This window comes from Carassius auratus, unplaced genomic scaffold (assembly GCF_003368295.1).
Source record: "Carassius auratus strain Wakin unplaced genomic scaffold, ASM336829v1 scaf_tig00048847, whole genome shotgun sequence".
Taxonomy (NCBI): Eukaryota; Metazoa; Chordata; class Actinopteri; order Cypriniformes; family Cyprinidae; genus Carassius; species Carassius auratus.
The window spans coordinates 9,234-35,056 of record NW_020527086.1 but is presented as its reverse complement, the minus strand read 5'-3'; the positions used below and the strand labels follow the sequence as shown (position 1 = coordinate 35,056).

At 36.5% G+C, this 25,823-nt stretch overlaps 1 pseudogene; it reads right to left on the bottom strand.

Annotated features, from left to right (window-relative positions):
* Positions 1-4: 4 nt before the first annotated feature.
* LOC113089154 (adhesion G-protein coupled receptor D1-like) lies at positions 5-25,218 on the bottom strand (annotated as a pseudogene).
* Between the last annotated feature and the right edge of the window lie 605 nt (positions 25,219-25,823).

The window sequence follows — 25,823 nt, the reverse complement described above, 5'->3', positions numbered from 1 at the left end:
AATCGATGCGGTTGGCTGAGTTGGTGCTTTTGTCCATGTGTTCATCTTTGTGGGTGTCACAACCGCCCTTGTTGCCGTTCATTTGCAAAAGAAAACCGAGATTAATACAGGCTGGGGAATGTGCACTTTGGTAGTGTACTTAAAAAAAAAAAAAAAAGTTCAACGGCATTTAATATCATTTAAACTATAATGTGTTTTATTGTTCATAAAATGAATGAACTGTCCAAAAACATTACATTTAATTCATACAAAACAAAAAAAACATTCAAGAAATACATTTTCATAGGGTGTGTTTAAATTCACTGGTCATTAACAATACAAATATAAAAATGAAAAGAACTGGAATTACTCACTATGTCTGAGTTGAAAGTTGACGTTGATGTTGCGGATTGAGCTGCTGGTTAAGTCCACACTTTGGTTTTGTGTTTGAAAGCAGCTCTTACTGTAGAGCAGTAACAGAATGAAACCTGTTAACAAACAGCATGAATGATACACTGGTTTTATTATTGAAATGATATTAACTATAATGCAGTATCAGATTCACATCACTAGATGGCGATCACAGTTTAACTCTATCATTTCCACCAGTGTACTCTTTGCTGGGGCTACGTCAGACATTTCCCCGACATACAGCACAGACTTGTTCTGACACAGCTGCCAAAACACACTCTTCCTCAGAGTTTAACAGACAGTGAAACAGGAATATGAAGAACCCCTTTGAGGAATAAAGAAAACACAGATAACACTAAATGTTGTGAAAGCGCTCCAATTCACATCTGCAAAAAGCTCTTACAAGCCAGTCCAGGTCCAAAGTCATTTCAAACATTGTTACGTCCCATATTTTTAAAGCTGTCATTGTTTGGCAAACGTGCAATTGACTTTGGAGGCTGTAAACTGAGTGAAAATCAATCAGTTTGCTGGTGAAACGGTTTTGTTACACGGTAGTGATGCCTGACCTGTAGTGAGTTAAACACTGCAAACATGTACTGGAAAAGCAGGGAGTGGTCGTTCACTGCCAGAACCCAAAGATCCACGATATGCCCAGGATGGGCAAGAGTACCGCCACCGCTTTAGTCGTAAGCCTAGAAAGACAATCACACATATGAAAGAAAGCAAAACGCACGATGGCTGATCCTACAATTACGATGGCAGATAAAACTCACTTAACAGAGTTGGCGTCTCCGTGAACTTGTAGTTTCAGCACTGATCCTGGATATGATCCGTGTCACAGCTAATCAAAATGCCAATGTTCACCTGGATGGCAGAGATTACAACATTAAAAGTGTTCCTGTCATGCTCATCTAATGTAGTGCATTAAACACACCTTATTAACAGCTGCTTACCATTGAACAAACAGAGCAGGGGCCACAAAAGCCCAAATCGCCCCATTCTGGAGAGACAGCCGCAACTGAGAAATAAAACAAGATGGAGAAATGACGCAAGACAGGTCATCTTTTCTCCTCAATGTGGATTTTGCTATGACCCATGGTAAATTACTTGCCAGCTCCCCATAGCTGTTTAGTGAGGAGGTTATAGCACACGCACATATGACCAAAGGACATCCTGAGTAAAGACGTGAACAGTTTTAGAGGAAAGTTTCATTTGCAGCAATTTCAACAGTGATAGCAGTGCGCCTGAAATCCTATACTTAATTGAAAAGTACTTCAAACTACATTTCTTTGTAATTCAGGTATAATTATTATAAACAGACTATTAACAAAATTTTAATAAGTAATTTGGCACATTGTAGGATCATTTTAATGAGCTGCAAAAAATATAATTTGGTTAAAAATAGTGACATGCAAATATACACACTAATAAATTGTTAACACATATGATTTATAATTTATTAAATAATGTTACTGTAATTTTAATTTTTTAAACTGCTACTTTAATAAATATTGATAATGAAAAGAAATATTTACCTAATTAGTATATTAGAATTATTTCTAAAGGATCGTGTGACACTGAAGACTGGAGAAATGATGGTGAAATCCAGCTTTGCCAAGACAGGAAGATACTACATTTTAAAATAAATTAAAATAGAAACAGCTATTTTATTTTAAATTGTAATAATAATTCATAATATAACTATATTATATAATATAAAGAGTATACTATAATATATAGTATAAAGAGTTAATAAATTAGCAGTGTTGTCAAATCCCTCTCTACCTACCATATGTTTTTGTTTTATATGAAAGAGGTGCTAAAAGACAAATGTTTGTGGGGAAAAAACCTGGAACGGTATTGGAGCTAAAAATACCTTTTGTAAAACTAGTGCAGAAATGTTCAGATTTTGTCGTAGGTATAAAATAAGAACTTTTGGACTGTAGCGGCTGTTTGGTGCCACCATAATAAAGAGCAGCCTGGCCGTGCCGAAGGCTTTTAGAAAGGGAGTAGACTTCAGTCTGAAGTAATGACTTAAGTTTAACAAAGCCTGTTTTCTTCATCCACATTGAGCCTATCACCCGTGTCACTATGGATACAACTAAAATGTCTTTTATTCAACACTTTATCATATGTAATAATGGAAACACCTTTGGTTATCATGATGCCAACTTGCACATACTAATAAAAGTGTATATTGATTTACTTCAAGGCCCCTTGTAGCTCTGGGCCCAATGTCATTTTATGTGAGGAAAAAAAGCAGATTATAAACTGTTCTCAAAGAGCGAGAGAGCACATGTTGTTTATTATCCATATGCACATTTGAGATAGGTCAATTAATAACAGTGACGGCATCTTTAGCGATGACCCAATTGAAGATTTAATGTTCTTTAATCTACTGACATGTCAGACCAGACTGTAGTGCACAAATGTCTTGTTTTCCTCCCCCTTTTCAACAACACTGCCACAATCAATGATGGCTGAGGGAGGTGCCTGATCTCTCTCTAATGCCTGCCATGGGACAACCTCATTTGACTCTCTTGGGTTTGTGCATTATTCTGAATCGGGTCATTAAGGCAAATGAAAAACTGATCTGATGTTTCTTCTCAGCATGTGATGATTTGTAAGTGCAAGCTTGTCTGTGTGGATGAAGTGTGTAGTTTATATGAATGTGTATGTATACAAGGGACAGATTACACTAAAAAGTGGCACTGAAAAATCTACAAGTGATGGAAATGTGTGTACTGTCATGAATCAGTGATGCCATAGAGTGCCAATAAAGTATGGCAGATGTTGGAGATCTGCTGCTTTTCTCCACACATAGCGCTCAGAACCTGTAAGATGTACTCGCCCCATCCGATGGCATAGTAATAAAAGTGCTTGCTGTCCTCTGAGCCGAACACCCTTGATCACGCATGCTGTAGAGATGTAGCCCTTCCACCAGCATCCAGGCGAACGCACACAGGAAGAAGAAATGCAGCAATACGGCCATGATCTTACACGGGAGCTGGGAGAGAGAGGACAGTTTCATTTGCTGCGGCCTTTCAGATCAGGACAAGCGTCTAGACAAATGCACTGTACCGAAAACGGATCTATTTTGTTCATCTTAGCTAATCTAACACATGTTGTTAAAATAAACATAAGGATGACAGAGTGATTGAGCTCCGTGATCTCAACACTGACATTACCATAGCAAGATTTCAGCCAAGTGCTCAGACAGAGGAGGCACAATCAAATTAACGGAGTATCAAATGAATCTGTCCGTAATGCCTGGAGGCATGTTAGGAGATTAGTGGAGTCATCGGCTTCTTTTCACCTTATTAGATTTCTTTATGTAAAGACAACATGCTGGTTCTGGATATTGATGATGATACGATAATCACCATAGACAACAAACACGATTAAACACAATCACGCATTGTAAATGAGATGTCGATTTAATTCAAACATTTTCGTAAGCGAGCTTCTTCCAACAATATTTGTTTGGATACTCTCATTTTTATTTGAGTTAATACATTTTTATTCACTGCAGTTTTTAGAGCAGAACTGCACTCTACAGTGACCGCAGTAGATCACACCACAACGAAATTGCCACGACCAACACTAATTTGTGCTTTTTCCATTGTGTTTTGCCTTTTTTCAATTGTGTTGTGCTAATTTCATTGTGTTGTGGATTGTTTTCACTGTGTTTTTAATTGTTAGCAAGGAGCTGTGACTTTTTTTCCGTTGTGTTGTGCTAATTTTGTTGTTGTGGGAGATTTTGTGCACTACTGGGGCCACCATAATCTTAACAAGGATGACTTAATCAGGGTTTTTATCATTAACTAAAGCTACGTCCACACGAAGCCAGAGCTTTTCCCTATCCAATCTTTTTTTTCCCTCCACTATCCCAAAACTCTTTGCTCTTCGCTCTTCCCAAAATGAATGAATGAATTTTTTTTTGTTAATTATCACTTTTGAACTAAAGCATTAAAATAAAGTTTAATGATTATTATTATTAGAATTATTAAGATATTAAAGTAATCTAAATGTAAATTCTAAAAAAAACTAAAACAAACAAAAATACATGAAATCAAATTTCTTTTAATTTTCCCCTATACAACTACTATATGTAATTGAAGAATATACAGTTCTTATAATTACGTTATCTGTTATTGTGTTGGACAATGGATGGCCTTTGAGTCAAAACGGCTGAATTAAGATGAACCCGTGAGAGAGCGTTAGATGGACTCACCGTGCTGGGACTGAAGCGGAAACTGATGAGCAGAAGGATCTGAGCGACTAAGATTGCAAATGCCAAGTTTGCATGAATATGGTAACGCTGATTACGGATGGTGCTAACCGACCTGTAAATACAGAAAAAAAATAATAATAATAATAGTAATGATGCAAAAACATTAAAAGCTTTTAGTGTTCAATTAATTGAAATGGCAAATTACTATATTTTAATAAATCAAAAAGAAAATAAGAAGTTTAGCGATGTGAATAAAACATTTTTGACCATGTTTAAACAGTAGATTAAAATCATGCATGCTCACAGAGCATTGTGGGATACTTACGACAGGACGGCAAAGGTGACCAGTGTAATTGCCAGGCAGAAAATAGAGATAGAGCAGCCGATGTAGCTAATGGTGGACAGCGCCACCTTGTGGGCCTTTGAGAGCTGAGGTGGAGACAAACATGAAAGCACAGGCAATGAGATGATGAAAATGTCTGAAGTTAGTCTAGTGTACAGCACTGAAGGGGGTTAAAGGCGTTGACAAATCCACGATGTTTCTATAAATAAGAAACACTGAATACCACAGCAAACAGTCCACTGATTGTAAAGTCAAAGGTTATCAGTGACCCGCTACATAGGGATTGAGGTTTGCATAATATTAAATGACTTGGTAATTTCAAGAACACTTCATCAGAACAAACCTGCATGAGTCTGACAATCAATCAAGTCAATTCTTGGAACAAGCTTATTTATTTATTCTTTCATAAAGGGAAATATCTATTCACAGACATGGTAGATTGACGTTTAAAAAAAGATAAAGAACACTAAGAGTCCCAGTCTTGCTTTATGCACACAACTATCTCTGTATTAAGTCGCTATACACATTAATCCTCAATATTTATCTTTTCTGGAAGCTGTTATACACTTCTGTTAAATTATTTGAGTCAATAATAAAAATTAAGGAAATGTAATATTTTTATTCACAAACAATGCATTAAACTGAACAAAAAGTGACAAAAAAGACATTTAATATGCAAGATTCAAATTGAAAAGATTTTTGAACATTCAATTCAACAAAGAGTCCTGAAAAAAATGTTCTGAAGTTTTAATAAAAACACAAATAATTTCAACTTTGAAATGAGCATATTGGATTATGGTTTCTAAAGGATCATGTGACACTGAAGACTGGAGTAATGGTGCTGAAAATTCTGCTTTGCCATCACAAGAACAAATTACATTATGAAATAATTATAATAGAAAAAAAGTTATTTTAAATGGTAGTATTATTTCACAGTATTACTGTTTTTACTGGTTTTTGATCAAATAAATGCAGCCTTGGTGAATAATCAATCCAAAAATATTACTACTAAAACATCTGCTGAATTCACGGCTTGGCCAGTTTAATATGTGGTTTTAAAAACTGGTTGTTTCATAAATGATACAAAAAACATGCTTCTATAAGCAGATAGAGAGTGTAAAATGGTGCTAAAAAATGTATCACTGTTTTTGGCGCAAAAACCCTCAACTAACACCACAGGTGGAAAGATTTCCATGCATCTGTTGGTAAAGAGCGAACAGATTTATTCCTGAACATCCGTCAGGATATAGAGCTGTATTGTTTCAGCTCCTCTGACCCAGTGCCAGTAATTGGTACTCAGTGTTGCGTCTGCACATAGAACCATCCTCAGTTGTTTTCCCCCATAATTCTATTTCCGTGCGTGGGTTCGATCGTACATTAACTCCGTTTCCTGCCTTGTGATTATCGTGGGCCCAGAATATCGAAGATCTGCGGAGTGGTGGAGAAAGCACGATCTCCTCCAGGCTTGAAGTATTGAGGTGAGGCCGCTAATTGAGGCCCACGCAGAGGCGCATATTCACATCAAAGCTCCAGAGGAGATGATTATATGACTGAGCGAGGACAGATTTCCCCAACAAACACATGCAGATGACAGATGCAGAAGAGCCAAGCTGCACCTGGGTGCCTCGGTTTGGCTTGTGCACAGATCTCGAAATGGCAATCTGCCTTCGTGTGAAGCAATATGTCTCTCATCTTCACAAACATGTCCCTACTTTGCGAGTAGTTGTTGCTGACAGGGTCTTTAGTCTGAGTTAAATTCGCTCTTCAGCTCTCTTTAAATAAATCAACAGGACAAGGGTTACCAAAATATCAAGCTGTGCCTGTCGTTCAGTATTTCAAAGGCAGATGTTATTTACAAGTTTTCTCTGACAAATGACAATCCATCTGTCCGCCCAAAAAGAGCCCACAATCTTCAACCCGCACTGGCGGGCTGTGACTAGCGGCCTCTCTCGAGATGCTTTCACACACAACGACGGGTTTCGAATGAACTTGAAACAAAATCTAGCACGTCGCCCTTGGAGAAGTGTCTTAACTACATCCAAATTGTCTTCTCGCTTAAAGCTCTGCTGCTGATTTACTGAAAGTCTCAGCCAATCAAAACCTCAAGCCCTGCATGTTGTTGGCTCACTGAAGACGAGAAACACAGTGAACATCGCATTCATCGCAGTGCCTTGGTGTTTTCCGAGATCCTTGCTGGGAAATGACCTACAAGCTCAGTCAAGGAAACTTGAGAAATTCCACTAACGTCAGGGTTCACGGGCAGTTATATTATATATGCATATGTCTTGACATATACGGCTTAGATAAGCTTAGCAAGTCAGACCGAATGAGTAAATAAGTAGTTTTTTGAAGTTGCAGTATGGGGCCTTGTAAAGTTAAACCATTCCCCTCATCAGAAAAAAACAAAACAAAAGAAACATGGTACAATTTTAAATAAATATATTTACATACTTTTATTCAACTGAGATGCCTTGAGATGCTGTGTTCACACCAAACGCGAATAGAGCATCAAATTCGCATCTACTGCGTCTAGTTTGCCGCTTGAACATTTTGAGTGCATTCGTGCGGCTAGAAATAGCGAAATAGACGTGCGTAGAAAGCAAAAGTTTGAAGTGAAATTGACGCACGTCTGAGTCGAAATCCGCTTCTTGTGGGAGGGGCAAGTGCTAGCAGTTGTCTGTTTTCAAGATGGCTGATGTTGATTGAGCACTCGGGTCTTTTCCACTTTTTCCTGCACATGTCCTCTAAATAAACGCATTATCTTATTAGCGAAAAGTAGCTGTAGGCTATATTAGGGGGAAAATAGTTGTAAAAAAACAGCGGGAAGGCCGCGGGTCGATAAACATGTACGTGACTTAAAAGTTAAATGTGTATTTACAACACACTCTTCCAAGCGAGGTCCTTTTTATTCCTGAAATATAAACTTGTGTGTGATACTTGTGTCATAAAGCTCCGGTTGACTGCTCACCGAAAACATCAGTCGGTTCCTCCATGTTGAATGAGTGACTTCTAGCAGGCTCCTGATTGGTTAACACGGCGCGAATTGACGCCAAAGTTAAAATTTTTCAACTCGGGGCGGCAGACGCGAATTTGCGTCAAACACATATATGCACAAAAGCACAATTCACGCGTAACGCACCTATAGTGCATGACGCTCAATTCACGTCATTCGCGCAAACTAGACGCTCGAATGAGGGGAATTCGCGTCTTCCGCGCCTCGCTAAAGGCCTCATTTGCGTCGCGAGACCTCCAGACATGCGTAAACGCGCCTTTGCATTGACTTTACATTGAAATCATTCGCACCAGACACTCTCTTCGTGTTTGGTGTGAACACAGCATTAAACTGACGTAAAGTGACAGTGATTACTATGGTTACAAAAGGTTTCTATTTCAAATAAATATTATTATGCAAAAAAAAAAGAAAAAGGTGAATATGTAGAGATGTCAATGTCTGCTTGTGCATATCTCTGTGGGAGGATTCAGTTCAGAAATAAGTTGCATTCTTTCATTTAAAATGAGACACTAGATTGAATGCATTCTTGCATTCATAACAGATGGAATGGAGAAAATCACAGAGGTCTCAAATATTTTTATATGTTTATGCTGAATGCTTGTTTTTTTTTATCTAAAAAGGGGGCTCGTGGTGAAACTCTGGAGAATCAATAATAATGAAAGCAACTAAATAGAAAAAATAAAGCAGTAAAATGTGTTATTCCTAACAATGTAATTTGCAAAACTTAAAAAAAAAAGAAAAAAAAAAGATGGTCTCAATGGTCTGGAGTCGATAAGATTTGTCTAGTCTAACAGGACAGCATTTATTTGAAATAGTAACATAATTGTCTTTACTGTCACACTAATTAATTTAATGTTCCAACGAGGATGTAGAAAGAATTGTGCAAAACCTAAAACCACACACAATGAGCTGCAAAGTTCTTAAATTATTTGAATCAATTTAATATTTTGCCAAAGCAAGCAAGACTAATGGTAATCCATCTATAGCAAAAACTAAATCTAGCACCAGATAGAGCAACACTGAGAATGCCTCACCTCCAAGGGAACCACTTGCATAAGGATGGCGAAGTTTGTCAGATGGTTACACAAGCAAATAGAGAAGGACAGGTTTCCATCAGCCCTCACACAGCCCTCATTGGACCACACGCCATCCTTGGAGCTGAAACACACACATACATACAGGTTTAATTGAGCATTACAGTTGCTGGAGTTATTCATTGTTTGTATTGAAATCATACACATTCACACCCTCACCCAGCGTTAATGCAATTACCAGCGAGTTATTAATCAAATCAGATCTAAACTAAATCAAAACTAACCCAAGACCCCATTAATCTCAGTGAGAGCAAATATTCCAGCTTCATCATTCCATTACAGATGCAGTCATTTATTAAATGCCCACATGGGAGAAAGAGTGAACGAGCATGAAAAAGAATGACAGAGAGAGAGAGAAGACAAAAAAGTCTCAATCCAATTCAAACATGCTCCATTTCAAATTATTCACATTTTTTTACAAGATCCTAAGAATTGGCTTCGTTTATTGGCTTTAAGTGATTTTTTCGGGTATAACTATTACGGTATAAAATTGCTTTTTTATTAAAAACAGACTTTCATAATTTCTAAATGACATGGCTGAACGATGAATTGGAAGAAAAAGCCTGAAAGTAAAATGACAAGACTGCAAATTCGGTTCTTTAAATAGTCACAATCAAAATGATTAAATTGCTGGATATCACGAAGTACTGTATTGTGCTAAATGTTATAAATGTAACCTGTTTCTGGCCCTTACATAAGTAATGGGATAAAAGTGGGACATAAATATAACACACATTGATATATTAAAGCACTTCCTGACAAGCTTTAACAGGAAATGTGAAAATGAGACACTTAAAAAGACAGATGGAGAGAGATAGATGGGAGAGAGAGAATATACAGGAAGGACTGCAGCAATCTCTGAAGGATGAAAGTTGGGAAACACCCAAAGAGGTACATAAAAGTGAAAGATATCATAAAAAGATCAAAAAATGTAAACATGAGCCTCATGTTGTAATTTAAAAAAAACAGAAACAGTATGTAAAAAGATACCATAAAACTGTTAATTGAATAAGGCTTTCATATTAAATACTGTTAAAACAATGTTTTCATTAGATTTTCTGGTAAAAATAAATAAAAATACTTCATAATTTACAGTAAAAAAAAATAATCTCTAAAGTCACTATTGCATTTGGCTTGATATTTTATTTAAGTACATATTATTTAAATTAAATATTGCTATTTGTTATTATGGTGGTTGTCAGTATATATTTTAAAGTACACAACAGATTATAATAGTTCAAGAAAGGTGCAACCTATTAAAAACGGCAAAACAGCAACCTATAATCCCTGTTAAGTTACAGAGGTACAAATACATAATTGTAAATATGAAATCAACATTTGTGTGCATACATACAAACTGTATTTGAAGCTGTGAGACCCACCTGTAGTCCAGGAAGGCGCAGTACAGGAACACTTTGTTACTTTGGTTTAAGGCCTGGAGTTGCTGTTCTTTACTCTGAAAGACAGGGAACAACAGAGTTAAGAAGGAGACATCACAGCTGCTATGTCATAACACAGTAACATCCTTCTCAGACTCTCTCAGTCTGAAATATGCACTCATAAGTGTTGCAGTATCAGTGGTTCAATATTGCTAAATATATGAATAGGTGACATTTCAAAAGATACACACATACACAGTTCTTTCAAATAAATATATACACTCAGAAACAAGAACACTTTTCATCTCTTTTCAATAGTCAGACTTTCCAAACATCTATGACATGACTATATCGGGATGGAGTAAAGAACAGACCCACATCCCAGACAGGAATGGAAACAAGCTGGTAGAGTAGATGAATTATGTTTCGGAAACTACCTCCAGGACATCATCCAGTCGAACTGGAGGTTATTTAAGAGAGGAAAGTGTTGAGAGGATCGGAAGAACATACTAACCCTGAACCTTCCAAATTTGAACCAGTTGTGTTTGACAGCACATAGAAATAAAGATAACTTTACACTCAGGATGACAAGTGAAATTTAGTCCGTTTCTGATGCAGTTTTATTTAGGTATTATTGATAAGCTAAAATTATAGTTTTTATACATTTATTAATTTGATTTATTTATATTTTGTGGTTTTATTTGAATTATTGTTAAAGTTATTATTGTTAAAGTTATTATTGGTAATTTTGTTTTGTGTTGTTATTTTTATAAATTATTGTGCTTGTTTTAAAATATATGTATATTGTTTTTATTATTATTTTTTTCTTTAGGTTACATTTTTTGTTTATTCTAGTACATGAAGCAAGAAAATAACAAATGTTGTGTTGACAACTATATAGTGGCAATAAGTTTAAGTTTTAAAATATATATTTTTTTAATTTAATTTATTTTAATTTAATATTTAATTTTAATTTAAGTTGTAAATATAATAACTCTGACTGATGGGACTCTTAACAGTCACAGCTAATTATTTGGTTAGAATAAAAATAGTTTGTAGCATGATCCAAACCTCTATTGCCTGCACATGTCTATGAACTGAGCATGTTAATGAATTTAAGAAAATGGTTTAACTAATAGAACGGTGGTTTAACTGAAAGTGGTAAAGAGTGTTGTTGCCTGAAGGTAACAGAATAAAATATTAACATCTAAAAGGTAAGAACAGAGTCACTGAGTTAACTGCAAGGGGTGTTAGGAGATACAAAAATGTAAATTAAATTCATGCACACTTAGTATTTTTACATGTAAGGGAAACAAACAGAAAAACAGACAATAAATACAAATTAATATATATTTTAAAATAATGATTTTAAGATAAACTAAAACATAAATTATCATCCTAATACATAATTAATAAGTGGAGATTGAAAAAATCCACAACAACAACAACAACAAAAACACCAAATCATTAATTTCTAAGTAAAATGTTGTGGTCTGTTCTGTGCCAGAATACAATATTCCACAAGCCAAAAGTCTAAGTCTAAGTGTGAGTAGATGGAAAGTTTGAGCCATACTGACAGGGATAAGAAAGACAGGCTGTGCGATGAGATGAGAGGAGCAGCTATGGGTGCGGTTCTCCTCTGTGCTCCCCAAAGTTTCTCACTTTCACTCGCTTTTGCTTCTCTTTCAGTCTACAGCCATCCCACTCTCTCTCTCTCTCTCTCTCTCTCTAGGCCACAATCTCATTACTAAAAAAGCAGGTCATTTTTTCAGCTCTTTCTCTCTCACCAGTCAAATGAACACAGATGGGGTTGGCTTGGTGTTTGTGGCTCCCCCCTGCCCCGCAGCACTCTGCACTTGCCAGAGAAGTGTGAAAGCACTCCAACACTTTATTAACAACAAAGGGCTTGCAAAAGAGCACGCAGTATTGGAGGAGCTCCCTTTCAATACAGAGAGAGCAAAATTACACTTAAAATACACGCAAAAACTCTGGTAGGTGATTAAGCAAAAGCTTTTATGAGAAAACTAACCACAATCTTGTACAGGTTTGGAAGCAGTCCTTGGGTTATAACTTTTATAGCCACTGAGAACTGTACTCTTTGCAGGGGTTAAACGTTGGCTAGATGTTACGTAACCTTCGTTTTTGGGGGGTGCTTGAGGTATTTAACAGCTGCTATGACATCATTCTCACCGGCCTATCAGATGGCAGCAGGTTGTGTAACCAAACATCAGGTCTATTCAGAGAGCCTGAGTGACATGTGTTCATAATTAAGCAGAAAACACTCGTCCCTGTCATGCTGATGGAATGGTTTACTCTGCCAACTGGTGTGTCAGTTTCTCTCCTGATGGGACGATGCGTAATTCCAAGAGTATGTGATCCTCTATATTGTCGCTCAGAGGAATGCGGAGAATGGCAATAATGTGAATATGAATTCAACATTCTGGATGAAACGAACGGTTTTCGACAACAATCGAGGATCGTAAGGCATGTAAGCTGGGTTGAGCCCTGCGGATTTGGTTTAATATGGCTGAAATTTTTCTAAATCACCAAAAGTCACAACAATTGAGTAAAATAGTTTCTCATTTAGCCCGCCTCTCATCTCTTTTGTCAAAATATGAGACTTCTTCCACCAGAATGTGCCAGAAGTTAATAGGAAACAACCTCACAGCTTTGCTCTACTTGGGTCTTTTTCAAAGTTCCCCTGAAAGCTTCACGTGGGTGCCAAACTTCCTCACACTTCACACCCGAGTGAGTGATCTCTTCATCCGCGTCACTGTTTGTTGGGGACTGTTTGAGGGTGGGAGGTGCACAGATGTGTTGGCTGTAACATCACAACATGGCAAAGGCTTAGGTCATGAATATTATTTAGTACAAGCACATGTGATTTAACAAAGATAATTAACAACCCTATCATTAACACTACCAATGAAAAAAAATAATTTGCTCAAATGTGTAATGTTCGCCTCAATTATGTCTTCCACACAAGTTGTAAAAATGTCAACTCCAGAAGAAAATTCACATGATGCATTGTCGGGCAAGCCAATCAGCGAAGAGCTTATTGACATGTCCAGTTTGACACACGTCCGGGTGTATCAGATAAAAAAGAAAAAAAAAAGTATTTGTGTGAGTGATGCGAAAAACATTCTGCAAGAAATCTAGAGCAAGTAATGCAATGCAAATATTTGCTTCGCTTTTAGTGTGCATTTAGAGTGTATGTATTCACAGGTATTCTCAGGATCCTTTGATGAACATAAAGTTAAAAAAAGCGTTTATGTCAAATTAGAAATATAGCTAAACATTATACTGTAAATGTCTTTAGTATTACTTTTAATTCTTTCAATGTATTGCTGAATAAAAGTATTAATATCTTCTTAAAAAATCGTACTGATCCCAAACTGTGTTGTATAATATGTATTAATATTATCAGAAATATTCTAGCAGCACATAGTACAAATTCATATTTAAATATTTTAATAAATAACTGAAACAACAACTCATTGGATATATTTTTTTAAATAAAGCTAGTAGTCTTGCAGACCTATTCAAGCACAATAAACTATCATTGAATATGATTTGAATTAATTTGACCTGCCACTTTCAGAACATTTCAGCTTTAAATATGAGAGTTTTAGGGTCTCATGCTCTAACGTATAACTTAGATACATATTTTAACTTAGGCCTACATATCATCACAGTTTACAACTTTACCTTAAAAAGACAATAGAGATCGCTAACACATGTGACCAACTGGGTGGCAACATCATCAGAACGCAAAGAATTATGGGTATGTTTGGCCAGTAAACATGGTCTGGCATAGGAGGCTAGTGTTCTGGCATGAAAATAATGAAAAATTAGCGTGAAAAACAGAATATAATCCTTCAAAATGCAGCGGGCTAAAGAAAACATTTTCGGGCCATACCGCCTAAAACTAAATCCTAATGCAAAGAAGAGATATGACGAGAAAATAAAGAGAATCAAAGGACTCGATCCTTACGAGCAGAGCGACTGGTCAAGGTAACACCCTCCAGCCCAAAAGAAGGGCATGTGAAAAGGCTGTGTTGTAGTGATTTTACAGATAGCCTGAAGAGCTTGTTGACATGTTTGCTTGCGAGAATCAGAACTGTCCTATACAACATACATACATACATATGTCCCCATACAATACACTACCGTTCATTTAGACTGCGTGGGACTCGGTAGCGCACCAGCCAGAGAAGAGTCATGTGTCTGTGACTTATCACCCACAACCTACCTCATACACTTCCAGTTTCTCATCATTTATATCGACTCTTTATAAATGTAATTATATTCATCTAAATGTATTTACATGTTAAATATGTAAAGAAACTGAAATGAAGTGTCTTGGCCTCCTTACCGCTGCTATCCACGCCATTCGTCGCCTTTTTGTCACCTCTGAAACATGGCTTGTACTATTATTTTTCCACGCTGGAAAACGATAAAAGGATATTCCGTTCTTAAGCTTTATGCCACTTCTATCGTGAGAACGACTATTGCAGTTTATAACACAGCAAGTAGACTGCATCTTGAAGACTGCAATCTCCCTCCATGAAAATAAGTCTGGCGCCTAATGTTTGTGCCGCGGATTCCCAAAATGCTTTGCGTTCACCACTGGGAATACGTCATGATGACAACACATTATCGATCTCTATAGCAGTGGGTATCTGAAGAGCCGAAAAAAAAGTGGGAGTACTGTGTCTATACTTTTGGGACATTACCCTTGATGCCTGACTTTTATGACTAAACCACTGACTAACTGAAGGAAATACTGAGCGCTTGCAATACAATGAAGTCTATATTTCATTTATGCATCACAAGCCTACAGAATTTCCCAAGTGTTAAAAGAGCAGTTAAATAGTGGTCTGTTCTCTCAAAAAGCAGCCAAAAAGCTGTTCAAATGTCTCATATGTTACATAACAATTCTTCTGGATCAATACAATTATATTAGGTAAGTAAAATAAATTTTACTTAAGTAAATACTTGAGTTTGTCATAAGAGTTTTGATGGACTGTGCCCTTTAAATACATCTTATTCGCATAATGTCTCTCTTTCTCTCTCACACACATACGTAAGAGTACATGTTGGGAATGGCCTGCTAAACATCTCCTCACACATTCTCCTGATTGAGACCAAACCCTGTTACACACAAGATGAAATCTGCTGCCATTGGTTTCTTGAGGTATGCTGGTTAATGGCACTGCACATGGGTATATTTAAAGAACTGCTCAATCTAAATAAAGCCTGGCTGGGCTAAATTTAAGAACACAGAGGCGTGTAGACCAAGCTTAACACAGAAGATAAATGGTGAAATGTAAATGTAGGTTTTCGGTCTCTCCCGTTCTATTCACAGGCTCTGTAATTACAAAGTCTATGGACAGGCTGGGCTGTAATTTAGAGCAGCTGCTTCTTTAGACAAAGACTAATGTACTTGCAAAGTCAATGAAAATGTAGAACCCTGTTCCATCAAAAACCTGGAAATGAGAAAGGAGCAGGAAATATCGCAAGCCAGATCTGAACTAGTGTTACCCAAGTAAGCCTGAATGACTGTGTAGGAGTGCTGACCATAAACTTTAATCTGATTCTCACAAAATCACAATCAGGCCCATGTCTCAAAACTACATTTATCATCAATATATGCCACTGTGATCACTTTAAACTGGCTGTTCTTGATCACGGCCAGATCACGTGAAAAGTTCCTGTCCACAAACAATGACATTTGTGCATAAACAGAGATATAAAACAATTGTGTTGACAGTGTTGTTTTGACCATCTATCTCACTTATGAATAACTTCCTCTACAAAATGTTTAATCATAATGGATTTAGGTCAATTAAAAACTAAAACTCTCGGGATTTCAAGTAGTGGGTCTTGCATTAGAATCATTAGCATGAAAAACACTTAGAGAGCGTGCTCATTTTAAAAGTAAAAATAAGTGCATGCGTGTTTTTATAAATATCCCTACATTCATGCGGTGAGACTCGGCTGACGTTGGTGAGACTGAGGTGGCATAACATCTGCCTAGGAGCTGTGCGTGGTCAGAGGAGAAACCCAGAGAGGTGTTCAGGGGGTCAGCCAGTTGTCGGACGTCCTCCAGATCTCTGGAAAAAGCTAGGAAATGGTTGAAGCCTCTGTGGAGCCCTTAAACCAGGATCCAGTCAAGGCTAAATATGAAGTGGAATGTGCTCAGGTGATCATGTGGGGATGTTTTAAGAGCTTAGTGGTATTTCTATCATAACGTTAAAGAAAACACAAGCTTGCTGGAGGATTTGGTCACTGCAAATCATTATATGAGAGAAGTCTAAAGATAAAACTGTTAGAGGACCAAGGCAAGGCAGAACTAACAGTTTAAAGGCTAAACTTGCAGGCACTTTAGAGTACAAGAAATAAAGAGAGAGATATAAGAAGAGGGAGAAAAGGAGGACATACAATCCGCAGCCGTTGGCTACAACAGAATCGCTTGAGCCAGACCATCTGCTATATATTATAACAATTCTTCTGAGAAAGCATGAGAGAGGGAGGGGAAATAAAGAGAGGGGGACGTCAGACCAACTCAAAGACATATTCGAGGGAAAAACTGAGTGAGTGAGCCAATGAATGAGAAGCTGAGTGATAGAGTGAATCTATGACTGAGTGCTTGAATAGATGAGTGGCTAATCAGTCAGGGATTGATTAAGTAGGTGAATAAAGGTGAGACTGAATCAAGGAATCAGCGAGTAAATCAATGAGTGAGCAAAAGAGTGATTTCCACAAGGAGCACAGCTGTTTTAAACATTTATAATAATAATAATACATTACACTGATAATAATAATGTTTCTTGAGCACCAAGCAAGCTAATAGCTAGAATAGTATCTGAAGGACACCTTGGCAATTTAATCGCCATTGGCTAGTAAATATTTTAGTCTCTAAATAAAACCAAGTTTTTTTTGGAGGTAATGTGTAATGTAATAATGTTAAAACTAATTTTATTCAATTGGTATCAGAAAAAAGTATCGTTCAGGAACCGATATCAGAGTCAAGGATCTGTATCGATATGGGACATTTTTTTAACAACACCGAGCCCTATTGCAGAGTAGCTGAAAAGAGTCATAAGTTAGTATTAAATATTGTGTGAGTGAGGTAGTGTGGGAGCAGACTCTTAAGTGAGTGAGTTCAGACAGGAAGTGGGTGTGCGAGTTATAAAAAGTGTCTGGTGGTGAGCACTACTCATTATTGTACCTTTAAAAAACCCAAACTGTACTATGTAGAAAACAAAAGTCCTTGGTCATCAATCAAAATGTGTGTCAGACTTGGTGAGATTTTTTACAAGTTGTAATGTCTGTGTGAATCTGTGAACATATTTGAACCACAGCGGAAATATTTTTTAGACAAAAAACTGCTTGCGGTTCTGTAATTCACCCATAAATGTCTTTACTGGACACAAAACCACATTCACATGAACACAGCACAATGGATGATTACATTAATCCCGTCCAGGCTGCTTCATATACACGACGGATTTGGAGGTTCGTTGTATTACAATGAATAAACAGCCTCTAGTAACGTCTTTGGTTAGTGTAAACATATGAGTGCAAGCACACACTCACAGGTAGCGCAACAGACGTGCGCTCACACTCAGTATGTGTGGCGTCTCTGTTTCGTGTCCGCTCCACTCAAGCTTTATTAGGTTGTAAAGGCAGCGAGAGTTTGTCAGAAATCTTTTTTTAATCCTCTTGATTTCGACACTGAGAATCACCAGAATTCCTCATGAAATCACTCTTTCCATTTGTTCACCTCGTGCCATGTGATCCAGCAGTGAGAGGCCGGACAGGTGAGGAGTGGAGAGGGAAGAAAAGGAGAAGAGAGATGAGGTAATGAGGTAATTGCTTGATTGTTGCTGTCTTTATAGTTTAGTGATAGTTTTAATATTTTAGTGGCAGCACTTTAAAGTGTAAAACACATTGAGATACTATTTTGAGGGAAGTTGCATCTAAGACCCCGTCCATACAGAGACACTTTTAGCTGTATATGCATAAATTTTGTATCGTATAGGTGTTTCTTCCACACGGATCTGGCATTTAGGGAGAATGAAACCGTTATTTTTTTAAACCGTGTCCCAAAGTGGATAAATCTCAAAACGCCACCCCACGTCTTCTCGGACACAGACATTTCTTGAGATGAGGAGGGAAAAAAAGATTGGATAGGGAAATCTCTGGCTTTGTGGATGTAGCCTAAATTAATCTCTTTTAAATTTATGAACTTACTACAAGTTGGTTGTTAAACAATTAGCGTTACCAGGTCCATTGCCACACAACAAGCTATAGCCATCAAAGCACCTGTTTTATAACAAATCCAGCGCCTTGAACCATAAACTAGCATTAAATCAATAATTGTCTAACTTAATTAATGGCTGCATTAAGTGTTCATATATACTCTTAAACATTTGATAATTTTTTTTATCAAATAAATGCAGCCACGGTGAGCAAAGAATCTTTTTTTGTTTTAGAAGTATTTATAAGAAGAAACAAATTAAAAATAAATAAATGTACAGACCCCAAATTGCATGTTAGTGTTTACTGCAAAAGGAATGCAACTGAACAGTGTCTGTTGGACATGATTAAATGAATTATAAAGGGATTCCTTTAGTCCAAACAGTTGATGAAACTTCTCCTTGATCAGTTGAAAATATGTAGTGTAGTTCTACAGTGTAGTTCAAAGGCAACAAACCAACACAAGTCTTGCTCTGATCAGAGGGGAATTTACCGAGAAGCAGCGGGACCCTCGAAAGAAAAAAAAAAACACACAGACAACTTATAATCAATTCTCTAATGTTTAACCATTGTTGAATCATTCTACCTAACAAGACATTGGCTAAAACATGACACAGAGACCATTAACTTGTATAGTCTTATCACTGTAATCCATCACAGATGCAGTGACAGATTATTGATCTGATGATTCAGCTCACACACATTACCCATGAAACACTAGCCTGACACTAATGCCTCTGTGCTGGACAGTCCCACACACAGGAAGCCTGTGTCCCAGGATTAATTAGACCATCACTCAAACTATGACTAAAGGAAATGAAATAATATGTAGCAGCGACATGCAAAAAACAATGGAGGTCAATGGCTACTGTCAACTGTTTGGTTACCAACATTCTTCAAAATATCTTCTTTTGTGTTCAGCAGAGGAATGGAAGTCATAAAAGGTTTGGAACAAGTGGAGAGGGGGAGTAAATGATGACAAATATTTGGGTGAACTACCCCTTTAAGCATGTTTCTGGATTTACTCTTTTAGCAGGCTTCTTTCATTAAGCATAATGGTCTTTGTACAGAGACACATTTCCATCAACAAACATCACAGAAATAAACATCTCTCCCAAAACCATAAAAAGCCAGCAAAACAAACGTTAGTCTCTATAGTTACATTCATGCCAGCATGGTTTTGATTTGGAAGGCTCTAAGAATGCTTTAAAAAGAAACTACTGCTCATTAAAAAAATAAAAAATATTTGAGGGAATTACACAGTATATGAGTTTCAGTGTTAATTTTGACATGAAATTTTAATTTAGTTTTAGTCTTAGTCTTTTGACTATAATTCTTTTTAGTTTTAGTCAAGTTTTAGTCATCTGATTTGTTTTAATTTTAGTCTTATTTTAGTCGACTAAAATTGCTTGGTATTTTAGTCGACTAAAATTGCTTGGTATTTTAGTCGACTAAAATAAGACTAAAATCAATAACAGATTTACTAGACAATTTTTTACAGCTGGTATAGGAAACAAACTTAACCAAAATATATAAAACACAAATTCAACTTTATTTCAACACAACTGTGTCTTTATTTCGATTCAAAAGCTTTTATGCAGCAACAAACACTGTCATGATAATGTAAACAATAACTAGCTGCCAATTGACCATCAATAAAAGAAAAATAACGTTAGGTCCAGGACCTTAAAGCTTACAGCTGAGCTGAACAATAAGTGCATACATTTAAAGTAAATATTTAATAAGTTGGCAGCTAAGTGGATAAAAAAAGTAACAAGATTTTATAAGGTATTCATTTGTCTAGCAATATTGTATGTTTTAAATACTACAATATTGCTAGATTTGTATGTATAATGATAGGATGTGAACATTCATGTTTCACATGACTAATATAGAAATATTTGTGATATTGTCAACAAGTAGAACATTATAAAATATACTAAACATTAGTATTAATCAAATGTATTTATCATGATATTACGTATTAGTATTGTGCTCGCATCTAATTTGAAGAAGGGGCTATTTTACAGTACTTTTCACTTCGTAATATTTAATGCTACAACATCTACGCACTGCACTATTCCAATTTTGCTTAGCTCAATAAACAAAAGAACATCGTTGTAAAATTACATTTGAGAAAATGTCTGGGTGGCTCGTTTGTAAATGTCTTTTCAAATTGGTTGTGTTCTTGCCACGAATGAGCGCTCTGCGTGCTTACACTTTGTTTTGTTTTGTTCGTCGTCAAACGTGAAGTGAGCTGTGGACATTTTGTCGCTCTTTTAGACAGTATGGACTTTAAGCAACAGCTGCGAATGGAACGGCTACAGCGACCGGAAGTTTGCCGTCACACCGCTGTAGCCAAGAACGTAAAAGTCACTAAGCAACGGTAAAACAGAACAGCGCAACGCAGCATTAATTCATTTATTGAGATCCAAAAAAATATATAATTTAAAAAAGCAAGAGAAGGATTGCTTTTGGCGTTAAATGACAATCTTTTGTCAGAAGAGGAGTTTTTAATATTGTATGATGTAAATAAGTCTAAAAACATGACATTTATTTACCTAACCTCTCACGTTGTAGCGACTCTGGCAAATCAGCTGTTCTCCCGTAGTAGACCGTTAAATTAGAACGTCACAAAGTAGCAGTTAAATTCGCGCAGGCGCAATACAACGCCAGAATGGCGTTGCCGTTCCACCAGAGGCTGTTGCTTAAAGTCCCTATCACCTCTTCGAATGCCGACTTCCCGGGAGCTCATAAAAACTGAAAACCTTCGCTTCACGTCTGAATAAGTCAGGCTCTGATTGGTTCTCTTCTCTCATGCAGTCTGTTCTGTTATGCCGGTTCTTTTGCTCATTCCTCGCATCTCTCCCGTCTGCTGATTTGATTTTCGTCACAGTCTATTTTCGTCTCGTCCTTTATTCGTTGACGATAATGTCAATCAATTTAGTCATAGTTTTAGTCTCCATCAGTGCCTTCTATTTTAGTTTTCGTTTCGTTTTCGTCGGCAAAAATATATTCGTGACGAAAATAATGACGAAAATATTTAGTCAACGAAATTAACACTGATGAGTTTCTTGTTTATTTAAAGAAAAAGTCATTGTTTAGCAGGGTTATTATGACAGACTGCAAAGGTTAGCAAATTTAATGTAATGGTCAAGAGCATAGTGAGCTGTCAAATGTGGGTTAGCTGATGAATAACGTGTGTAACGTGGTGTGTGAAATCCAATGCTACGGTGAACTCTAGCTGTTTTTTTTTTTTTTTACAGCAAATACTCTATAAAAAAAACATGCTGTATTGGTTAACTTGTCTACATGCCATCTGTATCCATTTTTGATGGGTTTCCCATGGAAATTTGGCAGACATATACATTCTCGACTGAGTCGTAGCATCTGCACACACACGCCAAATAAGCTCCTTGTTAAACCAAATCATCTTTCCCTCCTCAAAAGACCTCAAAGCTTAAGGTTCCAGCGTTCAGAACCACTTTTCTTTTGGCGCAAAGCTCTCAATGTTTCAGAGCTAAAAAAAAAAAAAAACAAGGGATGATGCAAACCAAAATGGATTTCCATGGTTAGTCCTGGCAGTTCTGAACTCTGGGGTTCTTGAGTAACACGGCTCACCGAAAGACAAAACCACAAACACAGCAGCAAAAAAAAAGTGGTCTTTGAAAGTTTTCCTCCAACATATTAAGAAGCATTTGTGTTCCATTTAAGAAATATAAAAGGATGATTCTGTTTAGACAAAAGGCTCAGAAGAAATCTATGTATCAATCAAACTTCAATGTTCGGGATACACCGTCACAGAAGGCCTGATATGTGTGGGGATACATTAGAAATCTCTAGTTTACCAAAAAATGAAAATGGTCATGAATTACTTACCCTTAAGTCATTCCAAACCCATATGACCTTTGTTCATATTTGGAACACAAATTAAGATGGAGAGCTTTCTGACCCTGCAGCAACACAAATGACACGTTCAAGGCCCAGAAAGGTATTAAGTACTAGGATATGACAGCATACATCTTGTTCAATCATTGTGTAGCGGCCCGCTGATTATTCTTATTCACATTATTGGCTAATATTACTGGTATAAATACTTGTTTATGTTAATGGTTTTAAAAATATATTTTCGGCCTGCCAGCATGTCAGTGAATTTAAACTAATGCTTGCATTTAGAGTATAGGTGTGTGTGTTATTTGAAGTGCCACTAATGTTATTTTATTTTATTTTTATGTTATATTATTGTTATTTTTTTCCCTGTGTTATCGACTTGGTATCGAGTATTGTGTATTTTTAGTGGTATCAGTACAGAGTACAACATTTTTGGTTTTGTGACATCGATAGTAAGGACATTGTTAAAATAGTCCATGTGACAATGACACCTGGGGTACGGTTGACCACTGGTGTCATTTAAGGACCATTTAAATCATGTCCTTACTACCTGTCTGGGCCTTGAATGTGGTAGTTGCATTGCTGTCTATACAGCATCAGAGACCTCTCAGATTTCATCTAAAATATCTTAATTTGTGTTTGAAGAAAAACAAAGGTCTGCAGGTTTGGAATGACATGAAGGTAAATAATTAATGACAGAATTTTCATTTTTTCAACTATCCCTTAAAATTATGGCTAAAATATTGAGACAGGTATGACTATAAAAAGTCAAAAACATTTATTCTTTTCTGTTGTTCATGTCTTCTCTTCTTGGGAAATGTACTTTCAGCAACCTGCTTGCTGCTGAATCTGCCAGGCCGGATTGGGTCATAAATATGAATTTATTATGTTAATTACATACACTGATTTGCTAAAGGCCAGATGTTGGTTGATGAGTGTGAGTGAATTTGTTCAGCTCACTGCTAAATGAAATGGTTGGTAGAATTTTCTGCTTGATCCTAAAGCAATTATTTTGCACTATTTTTCTTGGCACCTTCGTCAAACAAAATACAATTCTTTAAATATAATAATTTGCCAAACATACTAAATACACACAAGCACACACAAGCACCCACACTCCTGACTGAAAGCCAAAATCAACAAAATGAGGTAAGGATTGCTGTTCTCCTACCAGCTGATGCGTGAGGACGATCCGGATCAGCGGCTCAGTGGAAAGGTTGAATGACAGCGCAGGAGACGGTTCCACCTTCAGAGAAATAAGATGACTGGCCATCTGGATCTTATGATCTTTAAAATCCACTGCCTCATTTATCCTGCAGAGATGGACAGTCAGTTATTGTCTACCCTTCAACTACTGTACAAACTCTACATAATGAGCAAAGAAACTTATGCTAATGACAGCTATCTGCAAAAGAAACAAGTAATGGAAAAATTAAGATCACAATAATCATATCAAAACAGAAATAGAGAAAGATTGTGATTTTGTTTCTATAGAACATTTCACTAAATGAGGTAATTACTGACAGTTACATTTCTCAATAAAATTGCCTGTTTTTGCTTTGCCAATGAAAACAGTTTTAAACTAAGTCACAGCAGAATCAACTGTTGAGCATCTCAGAGCAACAGTAGTGGCGTTTGTTTTGTTCCTGCGTTAATCAATGTTTCTAAATGCATCTGTTGAGCTAATGACTCAGTGACTCACTTACTTGTTTCCTTAATGAATGAATCATGGTTTTTAAGTCAAGTTTATTTTTATAGCGCTTTATACAATAGAGATTGTTTCTAAGCAGCAGTAATACTCTTTCCACATACTGTGTTTCACCTATTATATTTAGGGTAATTGAGCAATTTTCACTCATTTCTTTGCTACATGAAAGCAGTGTTTTTGAACAAATCAGATGAATGAATGATTATAAAGAAAGTCTTTATCACCACCTACTTTCTAAAGACACACCAAAAATGCACAAACTGACAGTCTGTCTGGGACACTATATAGTTGACAGCACATATAACATTTGTATTTACTTAATTTTGGGTTCTCATTAATGTTTAAATGTCAACAAGAATTTACCCTGCATCATCTCTCATCCCTGCATCTGGTGGCCAGTTCAGTTACATAAAAAAGGCCAGCTGAGTTCCAGTGCTGTGCCAAAAAAAAATTAAATGAGATAAGTACTGATCATGGCCGTGTTAAGATTGAAAGAGAGTGTTATCAGCCAACTTAATGGCTGGGAGTATCAGACGCAGAGGCTCAGATGAGAGAGAACCAGAGTGATAAAGACATGCTCGCAAGAACATGATGTACAACCGGAAACACACTCACATACACACACACACTTTACCTTGTTTGTAGAGGGCTGATTTTTTTGTAGTAGTTGTGCATTTTGTGGTAGAAAAGTCCCACAATCGTGGTCTGAGCTGCAGGGGAAACATACATAAGTATTAACATTTGATCACACAGATGCATGTGTGTTTCGAAGAATGTGTTGGGCTACCGTTGAAATGCACAGAGAGGATAGACTCATTATCACAGACACTGCATGTACTCCTCTCACTGCACCTCTAATGGGAAAGATGTGTGTTCACACACACACACACATGCAAGTAGAGAGTGATGTGGGACCACCACTGGCGTAAGAGAGAAATGTTAACTCTACTTACATTTTTTTTAACCATTAAATGAATAACACACAGGGCCATTTGCCTTTGAGTTCAACTCTAGTATTCACATGAAAACACAATAATTGTTATCATAATTTGACTGAAGAATTTGTGTAAATAACCTTAATAACAGTAAAATAAAGTTGTGGACCATTGGAAATTGAAATATCATTTCATCAGGGTCTGAATTAGAGCCGCAAAATAAATAGTATTAATAACTTACATTATGATCGGGATCAAAGTATAATTTTTAGTATAAAAAAAGAGCAAGCAATTGTCCCACACAAAATAAATATTTATAATTAAAATATTATTTAAATCAATGTAATTTTTGTTTTGCTTTCAATAAATTTATCATGTGCTCTTCTGATTTTCTTTTTTTTTTCTATTTATCTATATTTATATTTTGTAAGTTATCTTCAACTAGTTTTTTATTTTTTTATTTCAATTCTAGTTTTAGTAATTTATAATAGAATTGTTTTGTTACTTTTTTAAGTTTTTCATCTAATATTAATATTTTGTTTCAGCTTCATTTGAACTACCAAAATAATTT